The sequence below is a fragment of the Cupressus sempervirens genome, chromosome 11 (genome assembly GCF_028749045.1).
Source record: "Cupressus sempervirens isolate cs-2001-9-10 chromosome 11, ASM2874904v1, whole genome shotgun sequence".
In the NCBI taxonomy this organism is placed as follows: domain Eukaryota; kingdom Viridiplantae; phylum Streptophyta; class Pinopsida; order Cupressales; family Cupressaceae; genus Cupressus; species Cupressus sempervirens.
In genome coordinates this window covers 153,357,384-153,381,601 of record NC_143128.1, presented here as the reverse complement: position 1 = coordinate 153,381,601, position 24,218 = coordinate 153,357,384, and the positions used below count along the sequence as shown (strand labels likewise).

The following is a 24,218-nucleotide window of genomic DNA, read 5'->3' as shown; positions in this document are numbered from 1 at the left end:
ATTTATTAATGCAAGAAGAAAGTTAATAAATAAATATTCATAATTTTATCTTAGTTGCATTATGAATTAAAGGAGAATCAAATATTAATATTGGACTTAAATAGAAGTCAAATTAATATTTTAGAAATGAAACTGATATTAACATTTAGTCTAAAAATATACATTTATGTTATTAATTAAATCATTTATGATTTAAAATTATTTAAATTATTAGTATGATTATATTGCATGATATTTTATATGCACAAAGATATTTGACATTTAAATACTTATTGATTTAAATAAGTATATTAGCATAATAATTTATATTGACATATATATTCTTACTTTTTTTTTTTAAACACATCTTTATGGCTCAAACTAAACAAGAGAAAATGATGAAATTAAATCATATGGCTGAAAATTAGAGTTTTCTTAAATAGTCTATTTATAAAGTACTAAGTTTTCTAGATTCGATTGTGTGTGTTTATTTATAATCAACGTTTTAGATCACACTACATGATCCATCATCAAGATAAGAAAGTGCAGGATAGTAAGATGGTCTTGTGATATTTATTTTCATGATGATTTTTCTTTGAGGGTTGTTTAGTTGCCCAAGTTAGGATGTACACCAGAGGCATTTTTGAGATTTCTTTTATGATTATTTAACTCGATGCCATGATGTACTTTATGATTTGAATTGACATTTATGTTTCATGAGCTTTATGCTATTGAGCATTTATGAGAACTTGGATTTTGATAACCAATGCTATTTTTGTTTTTCCTATTAAGGAACCAAATTTGATCAGTATTTCTTTTTTGGTATGGGACACAACTATAGTTTATGAGTTTTAGGAAGGTAGTCTAAGTACATGTCTATGGGAGTGGCTTGCAATGAGGGTTGGGGCCTAAAGTGGGTGCTAGGGTAACTCATTGTAAGTTGTGTAAGAAGTGATAATGTAATAATTTAAAATATTTAGACACACATTACAAAGATAAGTTAGAGATTTTTCCCCGCCTGTACCTTGAGTTAATAATTTAAATTATTTAGACAGACATTAAAAAGATAAGTTAGAGATTTTTCCCCACCTATGCCTTGAGTGCTTGTATAGGCTAATTATGGGAATGGGATATACCTAGTGAGAGGTATGACTAGTTTGCCTCATCTTCATGAGAGGATATTATGATTCTGCATGTGTCACATTGAGGGTCTGGGATCTAGAGTGACTAGCCTAGGGTAACTCAACGCTTGAGGGTCCAAGGTCTAGTGAGATACCAATCTAGGGTAACTCAAGTAGTTTGACAATGTGATGACACTCCCTAGTATGTAGCCTAATTCTCCTTCATGATTTTTTTATATTTTTCTCTAGTGGTGTATTTGTTGGATGTTACCTTTATTGGTGTATTTATTATGAGTTGTTACTTATTGATTGGATATTATTTATTGTTGATAGTTGACTTTTATTGATGAGTTTCAGCTATTTATGGGTGGCATACTTATTGTTGGTGATTTACTTTAATTGATGATAGTTGGTGCTATTTTTTATTATTGTTATTAGACATATGGATTTTGACTTAAGGTGGATATCTCTCATTTCTTTATCTTCATTTTGATACTTTATTTTATTTGGTATCTAGATGTTGACTTGGTGTGCGATGTCAGTGTTGAAATAAGTATCTTTTCAATTTTGTTTATCTCTTTTTCTTGAGTAGTTTTTGTTACCCTTGAGGTAGTTTTTTCTATCAGGATTCTTACCTAGGATTGTTTTATGATTTGATTATATGTGTGTGGATCATACATTATCTCTCTAGCATAGTGGAAGTGGGATCCAAATTAGGTGACCATGCATTCAGGAGTTAATGTCTTCTTACCATTTGGATCCCCTCAGTTTGATAGATGTTGGATTTTCATGGATGCATTTGTACCATTATCATTCTTATTCTTAACTCAAATACTTCTATTCAACTGATTTATAAATATCATCGTGTATTTTGATGTATTATATCTATTCTCACATGCCTTATGACATGTATAGTGGATGTATTTTAATTGTATTAGTTGTACTTATGCATTTTCTTATGAGATTATGTATATGTTATTTCCTTATGATTCATGAACATGTACTTAAGACTTAAACTATTTAATATAACTTCTTAAACGTGACTCAATATGAATGAACCCTTCAAGAATGAAATTTATATTATTTACATTTGTGTAAATGTTGTGTTTTTGTATATTTCTTTCGCATTATCACTTTGATATTGTCTAAACTTCAAAAAAGAAATAGTTTAGTAAACTGCATAACATATTAGGTTTACCAATCTCAACTCTCAAGACATGGTCATCTAGGCTCTTCACTCGAGTGGTAATTTCAAAGTCCCTTCCCTTTTTGAAGAAATGAGAATTTTTCTCTCATGGGTTAAAGCTTGGACCAAAGGTTTAGCCCCTAAGATTGAGATTTGATTTTGGATTGCTCTACAGAATAAAATTCTCACTATAGATGATCTTAGAAAAAGAGGGATGACCATAACTAACTAGTGTTGTCTTTACAAAAATGATATGGAATATGTTAACCATATTTTTCTTTATTGTTGTTATCCTAGGAATGTTTGGAAGGAAATTTTGATTTTCTAGGATATGCAATGGACTTTTCAAGAGAATCTTTCTGATGTTCTTTTAAGCTAGAGTAGCCCCTTGAAAGGATAACATGTTTGCATCCTCTAGAGTTATTCTTTTCCCCTCATCTATTGGGGCTTGTGGAAAGAAAGGAATGATAAAATCTTTAGAGATTCTAGCACCCCCTCAAGGGTCATTGGTAAAAGAATTATCAAAAACATAAAGGATAATTTTGTATCACATTTGGGCCCCTCAACAACTTGAAGCACCCTAGTAAAAATAGTAAAGTGAAAAAGGATAATTTGAGGGAGAATGGTATCTGGTTATCCACTCCCAACGGTTGGCTAAAGGCTAATTTGAGTGGTGCTTCCAAAGGGAACCAAGGCAAGGCTAGTTGTGGGGGAGTCATTAGGGACTATAATTGCAACATCATCAGGGCTCGGGCTATTCCTCTTGGAATTACTTCTAGCCACAAAGCTGAGATGGCTACAACATATTATCTGATCAAGTTGGCTAAGGATACTAGTTATAGGAACCTCTGGCTAGAAGGGGACTCTAGAAATATTGTCAATATCCTTAATAATAAAAATGATCTTGCCTGAAATATTTCTAACCTTCTTTGGGAAAGAAAAGAAGACCTCAATTTTTTTTACAAAATGTTCATATCTCATAACTATCATAAGACAAAAATGTTGGCCAATTGGATGGCCAACTTGGCAATCCAATGTAATGAAATTGTCACATGGACTAACTAGCTAAGCATGGATGATGATTTAAAAGCTAAGTGTAATTATGAAAGACACATATCTCAAGAAGAGAAAATCAAAATTTGATATGCTCATTGGCTCCACTTATCAAATAATCACTACTTCCATGTATTACTTTAAATGGAATGGTTTCCATGCTTGCATGTTTGTTAGGACTTCACATTGATTGTGGGTGCATTTTGGCCTTTCAAGAGGTAATATGATGAGCCTTTCTTGGGGTATTTCTCTTATCTCTCTTAGACACATTTTGTATAGAGGGTTTCTTTCTATGAATATGGGAGGAGAAGCAAAAAAGGTAGAACCCAAGAAGTGCCACTACTAGAAAAAGAAGAAGGAAGTTTGGCACCAACTCAAGAAAGGGAAGGTAACCAGCTATATTTAAAAACTTCATGGTTATAAACCTCATGTGATGGATAGTTTCTATAAAGCTTTGGATGGTGACATGGTTATGCTCCATGGAAAACAATTTATGCTTAATGCTAATTTCATTGCTAAGGTTACCAAGTTACCGAATGAAGGTATGGGATTTTTCAAGAAGAAAAATGCTTCAGAAGAGGTGACCAAGTGCTTTCCCAAAAATGATTAGGAGGATGTGAGATTGGTGAAGGTCTATAACTTCTATGATCTTTCTCAAATTAAGGACATCTAGAAGGAAGTTCTAACCTATGTGGAAATGTATTTTATTCTAGATGGTAGGGTTTTGAGGGTTCATCAATACCACTTTTCTGTTTCTCTAAATCACTTTTGTTATAAGAAAAGGATCTCTTTCCTTACTAATTAGTGCATTCTCTCCTTAATAGGATCAAATCCCATAAGCATAAGGATTCTATACCTATCATCCATAAGGGTCTCATCTAACTTATCACTAAATTTTGTTGACAAAACACCCCTAATTACTCTATTTCTACTAGTAAATAGAAAAGGGAAGGGGAAGGAACACCTAGCGGAAAGGATATTGTTGGTGGTTCTTCAATGAAAAAAAAAATAGCTGCAAGAAAGTTTTGGCTATGGAGACAAACTCTAATCAAAGCTCAAATCATTTGGAGGATTATGTTGCCCCCTAGACAATGAATTGGCCCATACTATGAGTGAAGGGTGTTCTTCTAAGACCAATGATACCACTCTTAGCCTCGATGATATCTTGACCCATGATTGTCTGCATTCTTCCCCTAGTACTATCAGCAAGAGAGGTAAGCCCTCTTCTAATATGGGTAAAGATAAGGATAATGTTCCTTCCTTAAAGTGTGAAAGAAAAAATAGGATTAATATGAGCCTTAAGATCAAGGATGTTATCATAAAAGAGGATAGTAGAAAGATGTTGAATAAGGAGGTCTTGCATGATAAAAATGATAGTAAGGAGAATAATAATAATGACAAAGATGTGCTAATCAACCAGATTACCCATACACTAGATATGAAGTGTGCTAAGAACTCACCTATTATTTCTACCTTTTACCTTGATCCAGTGTGAGCTAATGCTTCTCTGGCAAAATGTGGTCATGAAGATATTAATCTTGGTATGGACAATGAGCCCAATACCCAAAACTAGGACTTTAAGGAAAAGTTGGAAAATAATAATATTCTAGAGAATGATGATTCTAAGGGTGATGATAATGCTCTAGAATTTCTAAATAAATCCAAAGACAAAGCTAATATTGGGATGGTGATGGACAATTGGATGTATAATTAAATTAAAAAGATTCACTTACCTATTCCTTCCTTGTAGGAGAAATCCCTATTTTTACAAGTAAAGCAAGGTGAAGAAAGTAAGAAGTGGAGGAAGGTGGAATGTTTAGTTGCGAATATCCTGACTAAACTTCAAGATTATGAAGTTTTCCTTAAAAAATTAGATTAAGGATAATGAGATGGGTATGTAGGGTGTTACCTTGTCCATCCTTGTTGTTGTTGCTTCTATTGCAAAAGTTTCTTCAGATGATGCTATATCAATCGGTCATGCACCACTGTTGGTTGGCAATCTAAGTAGAAGAACCAAACAAAGTACTAAGAAAGTGGACCTCCAACTTCCTACGAAGAATATTCAAGACTCTCTCAATGAAGTTGTTGTTTCAAGCACTTTTATTATTAGTGCTATTAGAGATCTAATCTAAATTTTATCTAGGTTTTTTCTGTACTTTTGGTCCCTGTTATTTTGTTGATTTATGTTGGTTGATGGTCCCTATAAAACTACCTCCTAACATTGGTTCTTTCTCATTTAGGGTTTTGGGTCCAGTTCAAACCTACTTTTACCTAGTCAAAACATATCAGTTTTTTTTTTCTTTTGGGTTCCCAAGCAGGATGTTACATATGATATTAGAGCTTGAGTTTCAACATTGGGAACTCTAGGCATATTGTGCACCATCAATTAACAAGTAGTTAAAGTTGCAACAATATTAAACAAAAAGACTTATCAATAGAAAATATAAAAAATAAAATTGGAAACAATAGAGCTATGAAAAATAAAACTTGGATTCATAACACTTGGTGTTTCAAATGCTATTTTGTGACTGTATATTTTATCTTTGTTATCTTAGTTGTGATAGTCGACTTCCAAGAGGAAGCCTATTTTAAGGGGAGGAGGATGTAATACACCTCTTTTGTGGGGTGTTATAGTATCTCTTGGATAAAGGTTGTTTAGTAAACCCTCTCAAAGGAAATGCACAGTAGAAGAAAGCTTGCAACAATTATCAACAGAAAAACCAATAGGAAAAAGAGAAAATTATAATGAAGCCCAAAGATGTAGTCAACATAGATAGCCACATTCCTTTTTGGAGGACATAAAAATTATAAGTGTTTCATATAGAATAAAATGGATGGAATGTCAAGATCTAGGACTATATTCCCTCTGGAATGGCCCATAGTCCAAAACTTCTAACCTCATATGTTTGTTACATGACTTTTACAATGACCGGGTAAGTATATCACATGTATCCAATCATTTGTTTCAAATTCATTATTAAAATAGATATATAGGGAAGAATTTTTTTAATTTTGTATTTCTTCTATAAAGGCTATACTGTAAAATTCATAAAATGAACCAGATTTTAAAGAAATCATGGCTAGAGAGCATAAAGCACTATTGGTGTACATAGGTATTTACTATTTACACTTTACTTAAGTTTACATAGGTTAGTGCATTATTTTATTATTTTACATTATTTTATTATTTACTTTTATGAGACACTTAGGATTTTGTGCACCTTTTTGTGTTGTCATGTTGACAACATAGAAGTACACAACTCTAATTATGCACATGGTGTCTAGAACATTGGAGTTTGCATCATTCACTGAGTTGTCTTGTAGACAACATAGTTATTTGCACTCCTAATTTAGTACATGTTGTCTACAACACTAATTTGCATGCCACACCATTGTAGGCTTATCCTCTCATCATCTCACTTACTTTCATGCTTAATGGAGGATAACCCTTATCTAGTGGACATGTGTTTGGTTGTATGACTTATCATGATGTTGACTCCGAGGCATTCTAGATGCATCTTAGAGGCCTTCATCTTTAGGCACTCCTAGTGTACTTGGACATTGTATTGAATACTATATAGTTATTCTGATCATACTCTGGTCTAATTTGTGCTTGTGTTTTGAGTTCCTTGGTCTTGGGTTAATTTTTCCCTAAGGAAAATTCTTACAAGCACCAATATGGATGGAATGCAAAACTCTCCCAATATAACTCAATAATATTCAAATTTTGAAACATATAGGAGAGGATTTAGGAGATCTAAATGGAATGGAAGAACATTATAAAAAATTGAGTAGTATTAAATTTTTATTAAACATGGAAATACATACTAAAGTCAAAAAATAATAATAACAAATATATCACTATATAACTTACAATTCTCAAAATATGAAGGGAAAATCATTAAAAATGAACCCTCTTAGAACTATGAACTTCCATTATTTAAATAAGACATCAGACCAAAAATAAACCTTCTTTATGAAAAATATGAGGAATAAGAACAAACAATAGGGGAATATAACAAAGAAAATAGGAACTGATAATATAGATAACATGAATGTCAATAGAATGGGGGAGGGAAGAATATTTTAGAGGAAGGGAAGATAAGGTAAAAAATGTTGGAGGAGAGGGAAACAAATATAAATGAGTATATAAAAAACAAGGATGAAACAACATACTTAAATGACCATGAAAATATGGATCAAACAACTAACAAAACAAAGCCACTAGAAGAAGAAAAAATTACAATGTTTCAGAAGAAACATCTCAAGATTACTAAAATTTGAAAAATTCCAAAAGGAAAATATGTATAAGGAGGAGGTTAAAATAAATATGTACACATTCAAAATCCTGGTTCACATGAATTTCTCTTAACTCCAAATGACATCCAAGGGAGCAAGCTCACAATTGTCAATTTCTTAATATCAATCAAGTTAAGGTAATAGATTAAAAAGATAAAAATTTCTAGGGAAGGCAAGGGATGGGAAGGAAGTCCAAAATGAGAAGAACTATTGAAGGAAAAGAAAACTTTGAGACAATAGTAAGGAATCAAGATTTTATGACCCCCTCTATAAGTCAACAATAGGAAAAAGAGAACTAGGAAGGATTAGAGATACAGTTTACTATATCTTAAAAAAGAAGAGAAAGAAAAAATGATCAAGAAGAAAATGACACAAATATAGAACAAGAAGTAATATAAATAAAGGAATCTACAAGTCATTTAGAGGAAGAACCAATTAAGGAAAATATCACAACAAAAAGGTAGAATAATAAAATAGAGGATAATGCTCAAACAAAACTGTAGCAAATAAATCAAGAATATGTCAATAATAGAAGAAAAAAAACAGAATTACCAAAACAAAGTTAGAAAATACCAAATCAAGTAGAGGAACAAAAGGAAGAAAGAGATCCTCATGATTACCAAAAATAAAGTACATAGACAACTAGGAAAGAAGAAAGCCAAATATGTCATAGTCTAGTCCCCCCTTGTTAGCATAATTGTTCATGGTATCCTTTTGGGGGAGTATCCTAAGCATTGGAGAGCATGTAGAATGATTGACGTATTGCATTCATGACTCTCTTTTTTTCATTAATGACAACATAGTATGGTTTCTATGAATACTATAAGAGTATCAGATAGAGATCAAGGATACAAACATAAGTTTGATGCTCATGTGAAGCGTAGCTAAGGACCTATTCTAAACTATGTCCTAATGATGAGGTTAAGTGTGTGTGCGTAAGTCAAAGAAGTATAGAAGATATGTTTGATTTAAAGAGAGTAATATAGAGATAGGATACCTAATTAGCATTTTTTGATGATTGGATTTTATCTCCTAATGAAGATAGAATTAGGATATGTGAAGTTATATAATGATAGAAGATAGTTTGATGATGATGTCAGCAAGTGCACAAAATCTAGAGTAGCATGTGTAAAAAAATTTAGAGAATGTGAGCCAAAAGTATTATGTGATTGCAAAATTATTAATTATCTTAATGTGGTCCTATTATAATTAATTGGGAAAGACTCAAGGTCTACTCAAGGAATTGTTTAGAGAACAAGTTATAAAGGAAGGATATGTTCTTTTTGGTAAAGTGTGTGCTAGATGCATTGTGGTTGTGTAAGTTCAAACAAGAGAAGATTATTTGGTAAATGTGAGTAAGTGATCCAAGGGATTATTGGATGTGAAGTTGGTGATCTGGTATTGAGATTAGAAGGAGTAGAAGTTTGGTTGATAGGATAGAGGAAGAGGAAGAAAAAGTTCAATTCATTTATATTATTTTGCAAAGAATAATATAGAGATCATTGGATAGTGGGTTCATTGGTCTTTCCCTTGAAGTTGTTTGGATAGTGGGTCCATATGCCTTCCACAACTCCTATCGGGGTTGGCATGACTCCTAATAGGGATTCAAAGTCTCCTAACATAGACTAATATGTACTGAATGTTGTTATTGACTCCTAACAAGGTTCGTCCTCTAACAAGGAATATTTATATTAGTACATCATCTTGTGGGTATCATCCTCACTAGGGTTTTCCCTTTGATCAAGTGTTTCCCTAGTCAACATATCTTTATTGTGTATGAGTATCTTGTTATGGTTTCTCATTATATTGCTCATATGGTTAAGGTTGATAATTTTTATAATATTTGGATAACTAATTCACCCCTACTTCCCCCTCTCAGTTATATTGGTGGACTTTATAGTCTAACAATTGGTATCAGAGCATCATGTCCTTGTAGTGAAAGCTTAATAGCTTTGGGAGATTAATGATGAGTCATTTCAAAAAAGATAGTCCTAAGTTTGGTGGAGTTAACTATGATATGTAAAAAGAAAACTTAAAGACTCATTTTCTATGTATGGGTCTAGGATATTGGCTTTTGACAAATGATAACAAAAAAATTGTCAAAGAAAGAAAGCTTAAGGAATGTAGTGAATTAGAAAGACATGTTCGTGTGTAACATGCAAGCCATAGAATTATTACTAATAGCTCCTCTTGAAAATGAATATAGTTAGGTAAAATCACTAGAAATATCCCATAATATTTGGAAACTTTTAGAATCTACTTTTGAAGGAGATAAACATACAAAAAGGGTAAGATTACAGAATTTGATATGCTTGTTTCAAGATGCTAAAATGTTAGAAGATGAATTTGTGAGAAGCTATATTGGAAGGATACCCAAGATTGTTATAGGAATCAAATCATGTGGTGGATCCAAGGAAGAATGTGAGATTGTGTGGAAGATTTTGAAAACTTTGACACCACCATTCAAGAAGGTAGTACAGATGATTGAACTATTAATATTGTGTACTAAGAAGTTTACTAGGGAAAATTTTCTTGGAAGATTGGATGTATTAGAAGCAATTTTGAGATAATATAGTGAATTGAAAAGAGTGGAGACAAATTTCAATGCCTTAAGTGTTTTTCCGTGTTTATCCACAAGTCCAAGTACCCATGGAGATTATGTTAGTAGTAGTAGAACTAGATTTGAAGAGGTTAGAAAAACTAAAGAAGTTATAGCCTTCCTTGTAAGAAGAGAACCAAATGGTAAGAAAAAAATTTAAAATTAGAGTTGTAATGAATTGGTCATTATGCATCTAAGTGTCCTAAAGAGAGAAAGAGTATAAAATAAATTTTGAGCCTAGAAGACTTAGAGATTATTTGTATGCTAATAAAGATGATCAATCTAAAGAAAGAGCTCAAAGTGAAAGTGATGATGACTTAGGATTTATAATCATAAAGGAAGATGATCTTGATAAATAAGTTATAGAAGAAAAGGATTTAGTTTCTTAATTTAAAAATAAGTTTGACTAGATTATAGATAGTGGATGTTAACATTATATGACTACTGATATGAAAAAGTTTTTTAAATTCAAAAATCATGATGGAGATATTCTTAGAGTTAGTAGCAATGTAGCCTATCACATCATAGGGATATGATCTATTACTCTTTATGAAAATACTAACATTGATGATGTTTACTTTGTTGATGGTTTAAAGCATAAATTATTAAGTGATGGATGACTAATGGATAGAGGTTATCAGTTATATTTTATAGAGAAGACTTGCATCATCAAAGATAAGGATGGTAAGCTAATTGAAACTAGTACAAGATCTAGAGCTAATGTGTTTCAATTGAATCCTACTTATATCACATTTTTGGTTGCAAAAGTGGATAACACTTGGTTATGAGATAGAAGGTTTTTTCATATAAACTTTGATAATATAGGGAAGGTTAGTAGCACATGTATAGTTAAAGATTTTCCTAAGATCATGAAGCCTGCTAATGTTGTTTATAGAGAGTGTACCTTGGCTAAGAAGAAGGTATGATTTCCCAGTAAGAAGTTGGAGATTGTTCATGCGTATTTCAGTGGCCCTACCAAAACAAGAGGGTTCTATGAGAAAGGTATTTTATGACTTTTGTTGATGATTTCACTAGAATGATGTGGGAGGAATTTCACAAAGAAAAATGTAAAGCATTTGAGAAGTTCAAATTATTTAAGAATAAAGTTGAGAATGAATCTAGTGTGAAGATTAAATGTTTGAGATCAGATAGAGGAAGAGAATTTACTTCTAGAGAGTTTAACATATTTTTTGAAGAGAACATAATTAAGAGAATTAGCATCACCCAAGAGTCTTGAGAATAATGGCATAGTAGAAAGGAGAAACAGATCAATATCAGAGGCAACAAGAGCAATGATGTTTGAGAATGATGCATCTAAGGCATTTTGGAGAGAAGTAGTTAACATAATAGTATACACCATGAACATAGTATAGATGATTTGAAAAGGTATAAATACAACTCCTTATGAATTTTTGTTTGGTCATACATCTTTAGTAAAGTATTTGAGAATCTTTGGAAACAAATACTACATAAAGAGAGATGATGATGTTGGTAAGTTTGATCCAAGAAGTGATGAAGGTATGTTCCTTGGTTATCCATTGAAAATCAAAGCTTATGCATGTTTCAATCATAGAACTAAGACAATTGTTAAGTGTGAAAATGTGAAAGTTGATGAAAAGTTTGGAATTAAGGAGAAAATGATGGATTGCAATTTTTGATGAGGAAGAAGACAATCCCATACTTTTTAGAGAAAATATGTAAGTATTCTTTGAAACTAACAATGACTTGTGGAATGGTGTACAAATTGTTGAATGAAGAGGTGAATAGAGATCTGAGCCAAGAGAAGAGATAAGAGTTGAAACAAAAACTCCCACACCTAATAAGAATCTAATAAGGAACCGCCCTACAAAATAGATCATTGGAAGAAAATACAAAGGAGTGATGACAAGAAATTGAGTAAATGATGAATTATGTCTAATTTCTCAAGTAGAACCTAAGAATGCAAATGAGGCATGGAAAAATGATCATTGGATTCAAGGAATGAAGGAAGAACTAGATTAGATTATAAATAATTAGACATGAGAATTAGTTCTTAGACCTAAAGATAAGAATGTTATAAGAACTAAATGGGTATTCAAAAACAAGATGAATGGAAAATGTTAAGTTGTGAGAAATAAGGCTACATTGGTATGCAAAGGTCATTCATAGAAAGAAAAAATTGATTATATAGAAATATATACCCCTATAGCCAAAATGGAAGTAGTGAGAATGTTTTTGGCTTATGTAGGAAGAATTTCAAAGTATGTCAGATGGATGTCAAATTAGCCTTTCTAAGTGGTGAACTTGAAGAAGAGGTTTACATTGAGTAGCTTGAAGGATTTTCTTTGATAAAAGACGAGGATATGGTATGCAGGCTAAAGAAATCTCTATATAGTCTAAAGCAAGCACCTAGAACCTGGTATACAAGATTGGATAAGTATTTGGAAAAACTTGGATTTGTTAAAGGTACACCATATGGTAACCTATATTTCAAATAACTTGAGAATGGTTTGTTGATTATTGTAATATTTGTTGATGACATAATCTTTGGAGGTAATTATAATGCAAGTGATAAGTTTGTAGAACAAATGAAGAATGATTTTTAGATGAGCATAATTGGTGAGATGAAATTCTTTCTAGGTTTGTAGATTGTGCAAAACAATGATGGTATTTTCATTTCACAAGCTAAGCATCTAAAACACTTTTTGAAATGATTTTTCCTAGAAATTTGTAAGCCTTTTGGTACATCGATGGTAACTGGTCACAAGTTATCTAGCAAATATGAGACACCTATAGTTGAGCAGAAGAAGTACAAATCAATGATTGGAGGTTTGTATTATCTGACTCACACTAGACAAGATATAGAAAATGTAGTTGGGATTGTAGCTAGATTTCAAGTTGATCCTAAGAAATATCAATATGCAACAACAAAAAGAATATTTAGATATTTGAGGGGAACATCTAATTATGTGATATGGTTTGATAGATCAAGTGATTTCACTTTATGTGTTTATACTGATGCAGATTGGGTAGAAGATATTGACAACACAAAAAACACTAGTGGTGGAGTATTTTTCCTTAGAGGAAGATTGGTTTCTTAGCTGAGAAAGAAATAAGATTGTATTTCACATAGTACACTTGAAGAAAAATATGTAGCAACAACAAATAATTATAATCTAGTCATGTGGATGAAGCAAATGCTGAAGGATATTAGGATAGAATGTTTAGAACCTATTATCATATATTTTTATAACACAAGTACAATGAGTATGTTTAAAGTGATGTAGGATCATCTTGGGTGTAAGAGAAATCTTGCATCTCCCAAAAATATTTTCTTTTCAATATTTTCTATTTTAACAAGGACTAGTAGATAGGGTAGTTACTATTTATGGGAACTTGCTATGTTTAGTAAGTTTTTCACATTAGCTCAGAATGTTCTCATTTTCTACATGAAGGTTCATTTTAGACTTATAAGCCTACCATAAAAATCTCATTGCTCTAGCTTAAGTATCAAAGAAGTTATTGCATATTTTTGGTGGAAAAGTTTGCAGAAAAATCTTTAGGCTCATCGTTGGAGGCCTTAGAGTGCCCAGATGAGGTCCAAAAGCATGACAAAAGGGTGCTTGCATGATTTTGAGCTTGCATTTCAAGAGTTGGTGTTTCTAAAAATTGGTTATAATAGCCAATCAGAGTAATGGTTCATGAGTTATGGCCTTCCAAAGTTGGGCTACCTGAAATATTTAAAATAATTGTCAAAGATGAATTTGGCCGACTCTATATGTATTGTTAGGGTCTATCCACCCTAGATATTAAGTTTCAATTCTTGGAACCTTCTTGGGCAGCATAAAATTGCCTATTTAAGAAAGGCTTGAACATTTTCTATGATAGCTCTACATGATAGTTCGCAGCTTAGTCTTGCAGATTACTATAATTAAGGCACCCATGTGGGTTAGCATATTGTACTTGTGAATTTTGTAATTCAACATTTGTGGCACAAATAAGAAGTCCATATTTTTGTTCTCACATTTACTATTGTTTCTTTGTTTGTGTTATGAGTTTATGGTTTTAAGGGGAGCACCCTTCATCACTAAGAATTAGTATTGCATTCTAAGACTAAGCACATACCTATTAAGTATCATGTTTTGAGAGAGAATGTTGTAGAGAAAGAGATGAGATTGCAATATGTCAATACTAAAGATCATATTTCAGATATGTTTACAAAGCCCTTGCCTAAAGATACATTTGAGGACTTGAGAGGTATGCTTGGGGTTATGTCCCTACCTACTATTGTCTAGCATGGAGCATGATTATTCCCCAAGTGGGAGATTGTTAGTTTGTGGTGACTGTTCAGGGAAGTACTATACATACTTCATAATTCTTAGGGGTTGAAGAAGGGTAATATATTTAAATGTTGGTAGGTCTAGGTGATCTAAGATGTCCTAATTTCTCTACCTAATTTTCAATTTTTTTCATTTTGAAGCTAAATTTTTATTTTTTAGGAACACTATTCCAAAAAAAAAATTGGGCCCATTTTTATCAAGATTTTGGGCCAATGTGTAATAATTAATTATAACCCTAAAGCAATAAAAATACTTGTATAAAAGAGCTTAGCATTAGGGGTTTTCATAATGGATGATGCAAAAAATGCTTCTTGTGGCAATATTGAGTTGTAAGGGATTATGGATTGTAATCAAGTTATAATTACTGGATCATAATAATATTGGACTTGTTATTTGGTTGACGTAGCCTAGGGTTTAGGCAAACCATGTTAAATCTCGGTGTCTTGTGTTCTCTTCTATGCATTTTATTATATCTTGATATTAGTTATATTTGCATGCAATTGGTATTTCTATCCATGGTTAATCCTTACAAGTGGCATCAGAGCTAGGTTTTATTATTGTAACCCTAGATTAAATCTATGGGAATGCATGAGAGGATAAAAGAAAGGGCAAGATATATGAGTTATTTATTGCAAATTTGAGGATTTTAGATTTTTTTTTAAAGAAAAATAGGTTTTACAGGGATCTTGAAACCCAAGAATTAAAACACATCATAAGGCTGATAATAAGCAGTTAAAGCCCAGCCAGTAAAAGAAGGCCAACCAAAGGTCCAGTTCAATAGATAGACAAAAAGCTAAAGGTTGATAATAAGCAGATAAAGCCAAGCCAAAAAACAAAGGCCGACCTAAAGCCTAGTACAATAGACTAACAAACCAACTAGACAAAAAAACTACAACAATCTTATAATCCAAAAGACATGAAAAGAAGAACCATTGTTATTCCTTTGTCTTTCCCTCTAGGTCTTGCATTATTTCCACTAATTCATAGGCTTTTTTAATCTCCTCAGCCATCTATTCCTACTTCTTCTGAATATCCTACTCCATGCTATTGAAGGTAATGTCAGTAGTCACTTCCTCTTCCATCATGGCTCTTTCTCTATTCTTTTTCTCATTTTCATCTAGAAGACCCCTTGTTTTTAGCATTCCAGTAAGGGATGAGATATTATCATTCATAGAAGTTAGAATGGTAAGCTTCTAATTTGCTAGATTATGGTTGTGATTTTCCAAATTATGGATTCTCTTCTCAGCCAAACTAAGTCGATCCCCTTGATCATTGAAATTCCCACAATCTAGCATCTTCCTTTTGTATTCCAATTGGCCTTTTTTTTCTCTAAACTCCTCCAACTCATGGTAAATCCATTTGATCAACCTAAAATTTTCAATCATGTTGTTCCTAGCATTATTAAGCAAATTCATTCCAGTCTCCCTTGCATTATCTATTATGACCACCATTGTTGGATCAATGAAATCCTCTAACTAGAGTTGACCCTATTTTTCTTCTAAAATGTGTGGGTTCATTACCTCTCTTACTATACCCATTTGGAAGTTCTTACATTAAAGTTTCTCCAAGCCATGCACTTATCCTTAATAACTACCTCTCCTCCCTCATTATTTTTCTTCTCCATGTCCTGTTCCTAAGGATGAATAGGGGAAAGAGGAATAGTAGGAAGCTCCGGCCCAGAAATCACAATCCGCTCTGCATCCTTCTCTTTTGACCTTCTATGTTTCTTAGCCACTGACTCTGCTAACTTGTTTGTTGTTATGATGGGATATTGGTATATTTTAGACATGTGAAATTTGTTGGACAAATGGATTTTTTGGATGTTTCATTTAAATGAGGATTTTAGAGGAGAGCTTGCAAAAATGACTCCATGGGCAAAAATGGACCTCACCATTGGATTTAGGTCGACATTTCCATAAATTTTGATATATAATATTCCCTAGTTTGGCCATGTTCAAAGGAAATAAAAGAGTTTTTTTAGTTTCATCTTGTGATGGTCATCAAATTTAATCTCATCAAAATTTTCACCACAAAAAAAAATCACAATGAAAATGGTAAAAAGATTGTCTTAGTAAAATGGCTAGAACTTTCTCTCAGGATATCAGATTTCAAACTTCTTACAGGCATTGGAAAGCTAATGTAGAGCACTACAACTTGGTGTAGGTTTAGTTTGGTGATTTTGATATTTTGGTAGGTTTTAAGAGCCTGGAAGTTAGATGTTTTTTATTTTAAGCGCAGATTAGGGCATAACTTTGGCATACAGAGTTGGATTTCAAACTTCGAGTAGTCAATGAAAAGCTCTAGAAGAACTCTACACATTGATTCAGATTTGGTGTAGGTTTGTCATAGTTTATTTGGTGATATATTAATCTAAATATTTTATGGTATATATTGACTATAGTAGCATTGTGAGTTTATGACATTGTAAGTTTGGATATTTAAGATTTGATATCATTATATACTCAGTTCATATTTTAGATTGGTCTCATGATGATATGGTTATTATTGTTTGGTTTGGATATGTATGATGACTTGTTGGGTGTATAACTTTTGCAGTGTTGTAAGCGGTCTATACTTATAAGTTGCATTTATAACTTGGTTATGGATTGTCTTTTCCCATTGATCTTTCATTATTGATGCATATTCAAATTAGTGGCTTTAATTTTAGTTTTCTATTCAATAAGTCATATCTTTTTCTAACTTTTCTTCATATAGAAGAGATGAGATGATGTTTCCAAATACAGTCATGGTGGAGGATTGCAATTGACCTTTTTATGCTTATAAGTTGGACATATTGAGTGTTAGATGTTCAGTTCATGGATGTGATCATGGTGCCTTGGATTTTGGCATGACATGATTGGATATACAAGTGCATCCTTGATGTTCATTGGCTTAAATTCCTGATTTGGTTATGGTGGTATATCTTCTTGGTCAAGGATCATGGTTATTTGGTTTCTTTTGAGGAGATCATGATGCACACTTTGAGTTATTTGATGGTTTGATGCCTTTCTTGATTCTCATGGTTAGGGGATGGTTTTTCACCATGATTTCATGGATAGCTTGGATATACAGTTTATGGGAGCTTGATTAGTTTCTAGTTTGGTTTGTATCTTCTTGGGTTTGAAGATTTTGGTTTTACTTGGTACTAAACTTTGGTTGTGTGAATATAGACCTAGAGGATCTTCATGTAGGATATGGATTTCTATGATGCCATGGATGACTTAGTACTATGGTTGAGTGGGAGTTTATGGCATTGATATATTTATTGAGTTTTTGAAGATGTTAGAGGTTTGTCTTAGATCTTATTGTTGTAGAAGTGTCTTTAACATTTGCATGGTACACTTGCTATCTTCATGGTATATGGAGATGGTTCTTCATGGTATGTGGAGATGGTTTTCTTCATGCTGTGTGGAGATGATTACATCTTGAGGACTTGTGGAGTTCTTGGTAAAGGTGTGGTTTATGCTTTTATTTGTCATATTATCCTTTCTATTAGGATGGTTTCATATTTATGCCATTGTATACTCTTGATATGCATTTAGAATTTTGACATGTTATAGTATGTTCATATGAAGCATGGTATCTCTTTGGTTGAGATGGCTAGATCATGTTTTCATGTTTATGTTCCTCAGGCCATGGTTAGAACTTTGACAATGATTTTGGTTTAGTTTTTTGGTATTGAGTACATTGTTCATAAGTAGGATAGTTCATGATACTGCTATGTTGTATTTGGAGTTGGCATGGGTTGATTGGTTATAGGTGTTCATAGATACTTAGAGATGGTGGTGATGTTGCATTCTCTTGGGTTAGAGAATTATTTTTTGGGATGGTTGATGGTTTTAGCAAGAAGTTTGAGGGGCATTCACTTGATGTAAGGCCCACACTAGTACCCTACTATAGATCTTGATGAAATAAATATTATTAGGAGTTAATTAGGTTATGGTTAACATTTTTGTTACTAATAATGATCCTATTAGAGAAAAAATTAGATTTTGGTTATTACAAGTGTAATATTGTTCAATAACATTAGGATGAATAGATAAGATCACATGAAAATGAAACTATATATGTTCAAGCTAGGGACTCGATCAAGGGATTCATAGAATGATTCACTAGAGAGATTAGGAAAGATGAATTTAAATTTTCTCTCATAATAAATAACCATGGATGTAGATTACAACAACAATAAAACATAAATGGTTGCATTTGTAGATTTTTTTAAAATCATAACAACATAATTTTGGAATATTCTTATGGCCTGAGGGATTAACCCTAGAACACACACACACCCTCATAGTGTAATAAAAGGGTATTGCTAGGAATATTGTGATGTTTAACTTGACTAAAAAGATACTAGTTACTTGTTCCCATAAAAGTGATCTCCACTTAAGACATATACTAGGATCCATTTATTTGTTTTAATGATGTAATAGATATGACCTCATTTTTTCATGGTTATGATAGACAAGTATTGTAATAGTGTTAGAATGGTAATTTCATTAAGTTAAGGAAGATAAATTTTGATACACATATTTTAATATTTCAATGTTTTAAAAATTTTATGGAATGAGTAGATGAAAGTTAATTGTATATGTTAATGTGAATTATGTGATTTTGGATCATTCTGCACTTACCTGTATGTATTTATAATATTTCATTGGGCTACTGATGGTTAAGTTGAGTGTGCAGGAAAGTTGAACCATGGAAATTATTCAAGGAAACAAGGTTCAAACCTATGTGAACATGGTGAATCTTTGGAAGATTCAAAACCTCATTGTATTGTGTTTATTTCATTATGTGATTGTTCATGGATGTTATAAATTTAAAGATCGTGATTAATTAGTGACATGTCATCATGATGTGTAAAGTATTTAATGTGTGTGTGTCATTTGAAACTTGTGTTGTCTATGTGTAAATTACATGTCATATAGGACTTTTGGGCATGAAGTTGCTTAACCTAAACCTAATCTCATTATGAAATTAAGCCAACCTACCTTGGAGAGTGTTAGAAGGAGTCATCATCTTGTTGGAATTCGAATTCAAACTTAGTATAAAAATTCAAAGAGCCTAAAAGTGGTTCCCAAGTGTTAATTTGGTGAAAATAAGTCACCCACATGGTATTAGTATAGGTTAAGGGTCTAAATATAACCATAAGCTAGCCTAGGGGACTTAGGAGACCCTCTAAACTAGTCATTTTTAAGCCAATTCAAAAATTAAAGTGTCATATGACTTCTTTCCTCATCCCTCCACTTGGGTAAGTTCCTATTGGTAGAAAGGTACAAGGGTTTAAGAGGGGTAGGTGAGGATGAAAGTGGAGGTCTTTTTAGGGAGCTTGTGCCAAACTTAGTGGTTGTTCACTGACTCTCTAATTGTAGAGACACTTAGGGTTTGGAGGAAGAAACTTGGAAGAAATAAGGGAGCTCTTCATCACCATTCCCATAACCATAGCTAAGAAGGAGGTTAGTGCTTCATGCCATGTTTTCTCTCATCTCATGAAATTTGAAGAATGAAAATTGGAAGAGTGTTCTTGTAAGATTTATGTGTTTGCATTTGGTGTATGTAGTAGTTTTTGTGTATGTAAATGAGCATGTTAGTTTTACTTGCATTTGATTTGGTTGTGGTGGATTGAATTTTGTGTTGGGTGTGAACGCTTCACTCACCTTTGGGAGGGAAGAGAAGCCTGGGGTGAAGGGGTTAGTTAGGTTCAACATTGAAGTTGAGAAATCCTTCTCTTGGAGAGGGGATAGTTTTCTTTTCGTGGAGTATGGGCTCCATTGGAAGACATATGCCTTTCTATTATTTTATGGGAGGTATAAGTGAGGATACGTGGAAGGATCAAGTATGGGTAGCCTTGTTGAGGCATGTTAATATTGATAGCCTTTGATGGCATGTGTTTCTTGGAAAGCCTTGTTGGGCATAATGCAATTGCAAGATTTGTTAGTGCATAGGGATATGGAAATATCCTCTTTGGAGAGCTCACCTTCACCCAATTTTTATGATTCCATTTTGTGAATCATTGTGCAAGCCTTGGTTGGGGATTGTAAATATGTTGTTGAACTATGGTATTCATGTTGGTTCTTTTTATTGTGATGTTTTTTGTATGTATCCCAGTTGAACCTTGTTTCCACTAGCTTGGGGGTGGCCTCCTTGAGGCCTAGGTTGGGAGGTGAGCCTCCATGGTTCACCATTTTTTTTTAATCTCTCATTTGTAGGTCCTTATTGGATGATCTTGAAAAATTGGAGCCTTTATTGTCTTTCCATGTGCATAGGAGATGAAGAAATTCTTTGTTGTATTTGAGTTGAGGCTATGAGCAAACTCATCTTGTTGAGTGTATTTAAATGTATTGCAAGAGTAATGTTATTGCTTCTCATTGACGAGGAGATTTGGAGAAACATCTAAGTTTAGTGAGTAGCATTTCCATTGTGTTATCGTACTATGAAGATTTCACCACCTTTTGTATATTGTAATAATTATTGGAGGAAGCATGTATTGTGTGTAGGAAGATAAGTTAGCTTGGTTCTTTAAGTTATTGTGCTCCTTCACTATTATGTAAATTGCAAGAATGAATCTAATTATCATGGAAAAATTGTAATATTAGGAGGATTAGATCACAGAATGGTATTGGAATGATATTATCAGTTCAACTCTCTTGAATAATTATTGTATAGGCATCATTGAATTGGATCCTTGCATGTGAATACAATGTTAAATCTTGAGCAAATGGTTTACTAAATTTTATTACTCATAGATTAGAATTAATCAGCTTGTTTCATTTAAGACCTCTGTCATGCTTTCTATATGTGCTTTTTTATTGATTTATTGTCCAAATGAATCAATAAGTTCATTAATTTAGACTATCATAACATATCAAGTAACCCCTAGTGTATCTTTGCAATAACCTATTATGGGTACCCTAGACTATAGAAGAAGAAAATCAAATGTTAGAATGTATAGAGAATAAGAAATAACTTTCTGTAGGTGCTCATTTTATCTCTTTGGAATTTGTATGAAAGTAAGAAAATATCTCCCTCCAAGTTACAGAGTAATATATTAATAAATAGAAACATACCTAGGACTCTAATTAAATAGACACCCCTACCTATGAGGCTAGAAACAAATTCAAAACAAGGAATTTCCTATTAGACATATATTTCAAATCACCATGAGAAAAAGAAACAAAAATATATGTATAATAATACTAAAATATAAATGTTACACTTAACCTTGAAATAGTCTTGTGAGAGTTAAAGCACCATCTTCCTATGGCATTAAGCTAAGAAAAAAAAATACTAAATCATTAATCAACAGTAGGCGTCCTCACCTTGGGGCATGTAACAAAAGGGATACTTGAGGACTTAAATGTTGACATAAATTATGAACCACTTCCCTTTTTGTAGGCGACCATCTTCCTAGTGATTAAGAAAGATAAAAGGGCTTCAATTTGTTTGGAGGATAGTGGTCCCCATCCCACCATTCCATCATGCTTAGGAGTTGCTAGGTGCAGTTTTCTATGTTGATTATGAACCCTTGACTAGGCACCTTAAACTCCCCTAAATATTTGATAGGATTGGAGTTATCTCTTGGTCTGACTTTATGTCAGACCTTCCTTCCACCTCATGCCTTGGGAACATGGTCATGGTCAGCTAGGTTAAAAGGGGAGAAAACATATCCTGGGGCACGTACATGAGGGAAGTAAAGTGTTTTGTTTTAAATAAAAAAGTCTTGTCAAGGATAGAGTTAACGGAATTCACATGGGGTATAGTGGATGGGAAAAGTCAAGGGGCATGTTGGCATGTGGTATAAGATGGATTTCTATGAAGTTGGATATAATATGTGCCTCGTCCCTTGGTAAGGAAAAGGGTAGTATATAGTGCAAGTATAGGGTAGTTGGTATAAGGTGTAGTGGATAGTTAGTATTAGTGAGTCATTAGAGGTAGTAATTTAGGGGTTAGGGATATATATTATGAAGCGTAAAATTAATATAGTTAGTTTTAAAATTTAGTAATAGTGTTAAAATAAGTAAGTATGGTAAATGTTACAAGTTATGGAATGGCATGATTAGATAATTTAAATTAGTGGCTAGTGTGATTAGTGTTGAATTAATCAAAACAATATGCACTTAGTATTAATTTAAATGTTATACTTTATAATTGTCATAAATGTTTGAGCGTAAAGATTTAAGTATCACATTTTATCATCGACACATATTCCTATACATGCGATATATGTAAAGGTAGGCTAATAAGGATTTTAATTGATAACTAATTTTATGTGATTAGTAGATGAGATGATGATAATGATAATAATAATAATAATAATAATAATAGTAGTAATAAAATAATAAAATAAAATAAACTTAAGGGTATGGGATAATTATGTTCGGGATAAATATTCTAGGAATCATCTATATAATGCTAAAATTTTGTACACAAATCTGTTATATGAGAGGATATAATCTATATAGGATACACTAAGTGTCATACCTGAATTGATATCATTGGCGCCATGATGTTGAAGGGCTATGATATAAATATTTTATGTCCTAGAGTTCATCTTGTAAAACGTATAAAGACTGTTACGAAAGTATATAGCGAATATAAAAGTAAATTAAATGGTATTCTTATATTCATGTAATTTCTTGAGTTGGATTCTTGGGAATTTAGATATCTTAAGAAGGTACTGTGATTTTATCATTTTAACAAATGGAATCATAAGCAAATTTAAATTAATTACATCAATATATATTGACTAGGGTTTTTCATGCAATATTAGAGATTAAATAATAAAGGTGTTTGATAATTAATACATAAAGAGTATATTTAATTGATTATTCCATATGAAAAATTTGTATTGAATGCAATCTTATGCATGGATGATGAAGAGGTTTTAATGGCGAATGAGGAATAGTTAGTAGTGAGATTTGAGTTATACAATTTTTAAATACATGTATCTAATTAACAATAGGATACATATATTGATTAAAATGTATGTATGGATCATGCTATTTGAATATGTATACATCTATTGAAACCTTATATAGATGATTTCCCCTACAACTTTAGCAAAACACATGTCTTGTAGAATGTAACGAAAGTCCCTTACTGACACTACTAATGATTAGTAGTACATATATATATATATATATATATATATATATATATATATATATATATATATATATATATATATATATATATATATATATATATATATATATATATATATATATATATATATATATATATATATATATATATATATATATCGATAGCACCTAGGGCTTAGTTGGCTTAGTGGGCATAAGCATAAGATCATGCTCAATTAGGTGTAGTCCACTACTAATGCAACCATTATATATTCAATGTAATGACAATTCAACTCATCATATCAATGTAATGTTCCATTATATTTATTTAGTTATATAAAAAAAAATTGTAGATGTGTATTGCCTTGGAAACCTGGGCATGACACCTGATATGGACTTGAGAGGATTTTTTTTAGGTGAGTCTTTGTTGGAGACTCTGATATCTTGATGAACATTCTCATTCCCCACTTTTGTTCTACTCAATAGTTTTCTACTTGAGAGGATTAGCCCATTATTTCTCTTAGGTGCATTATGTTTATACTTGTCTTTCATGGATATGGATCTTGACCTATGGTA

General features: G+C 32.2%; 1 pseudogene; it reads left to right on the top strand.

The window, feature by feature from the left end:
• The first annotated feature begins 652 nt into the window (after positions 1-652).
• On the top strand, positions 653-719 carry LOC149528664 (small nucleolar RNA SNORD36; annotated as a pseudogene).
• Positions 720-24,218: the final 23,499 nt, after the last annotated feature.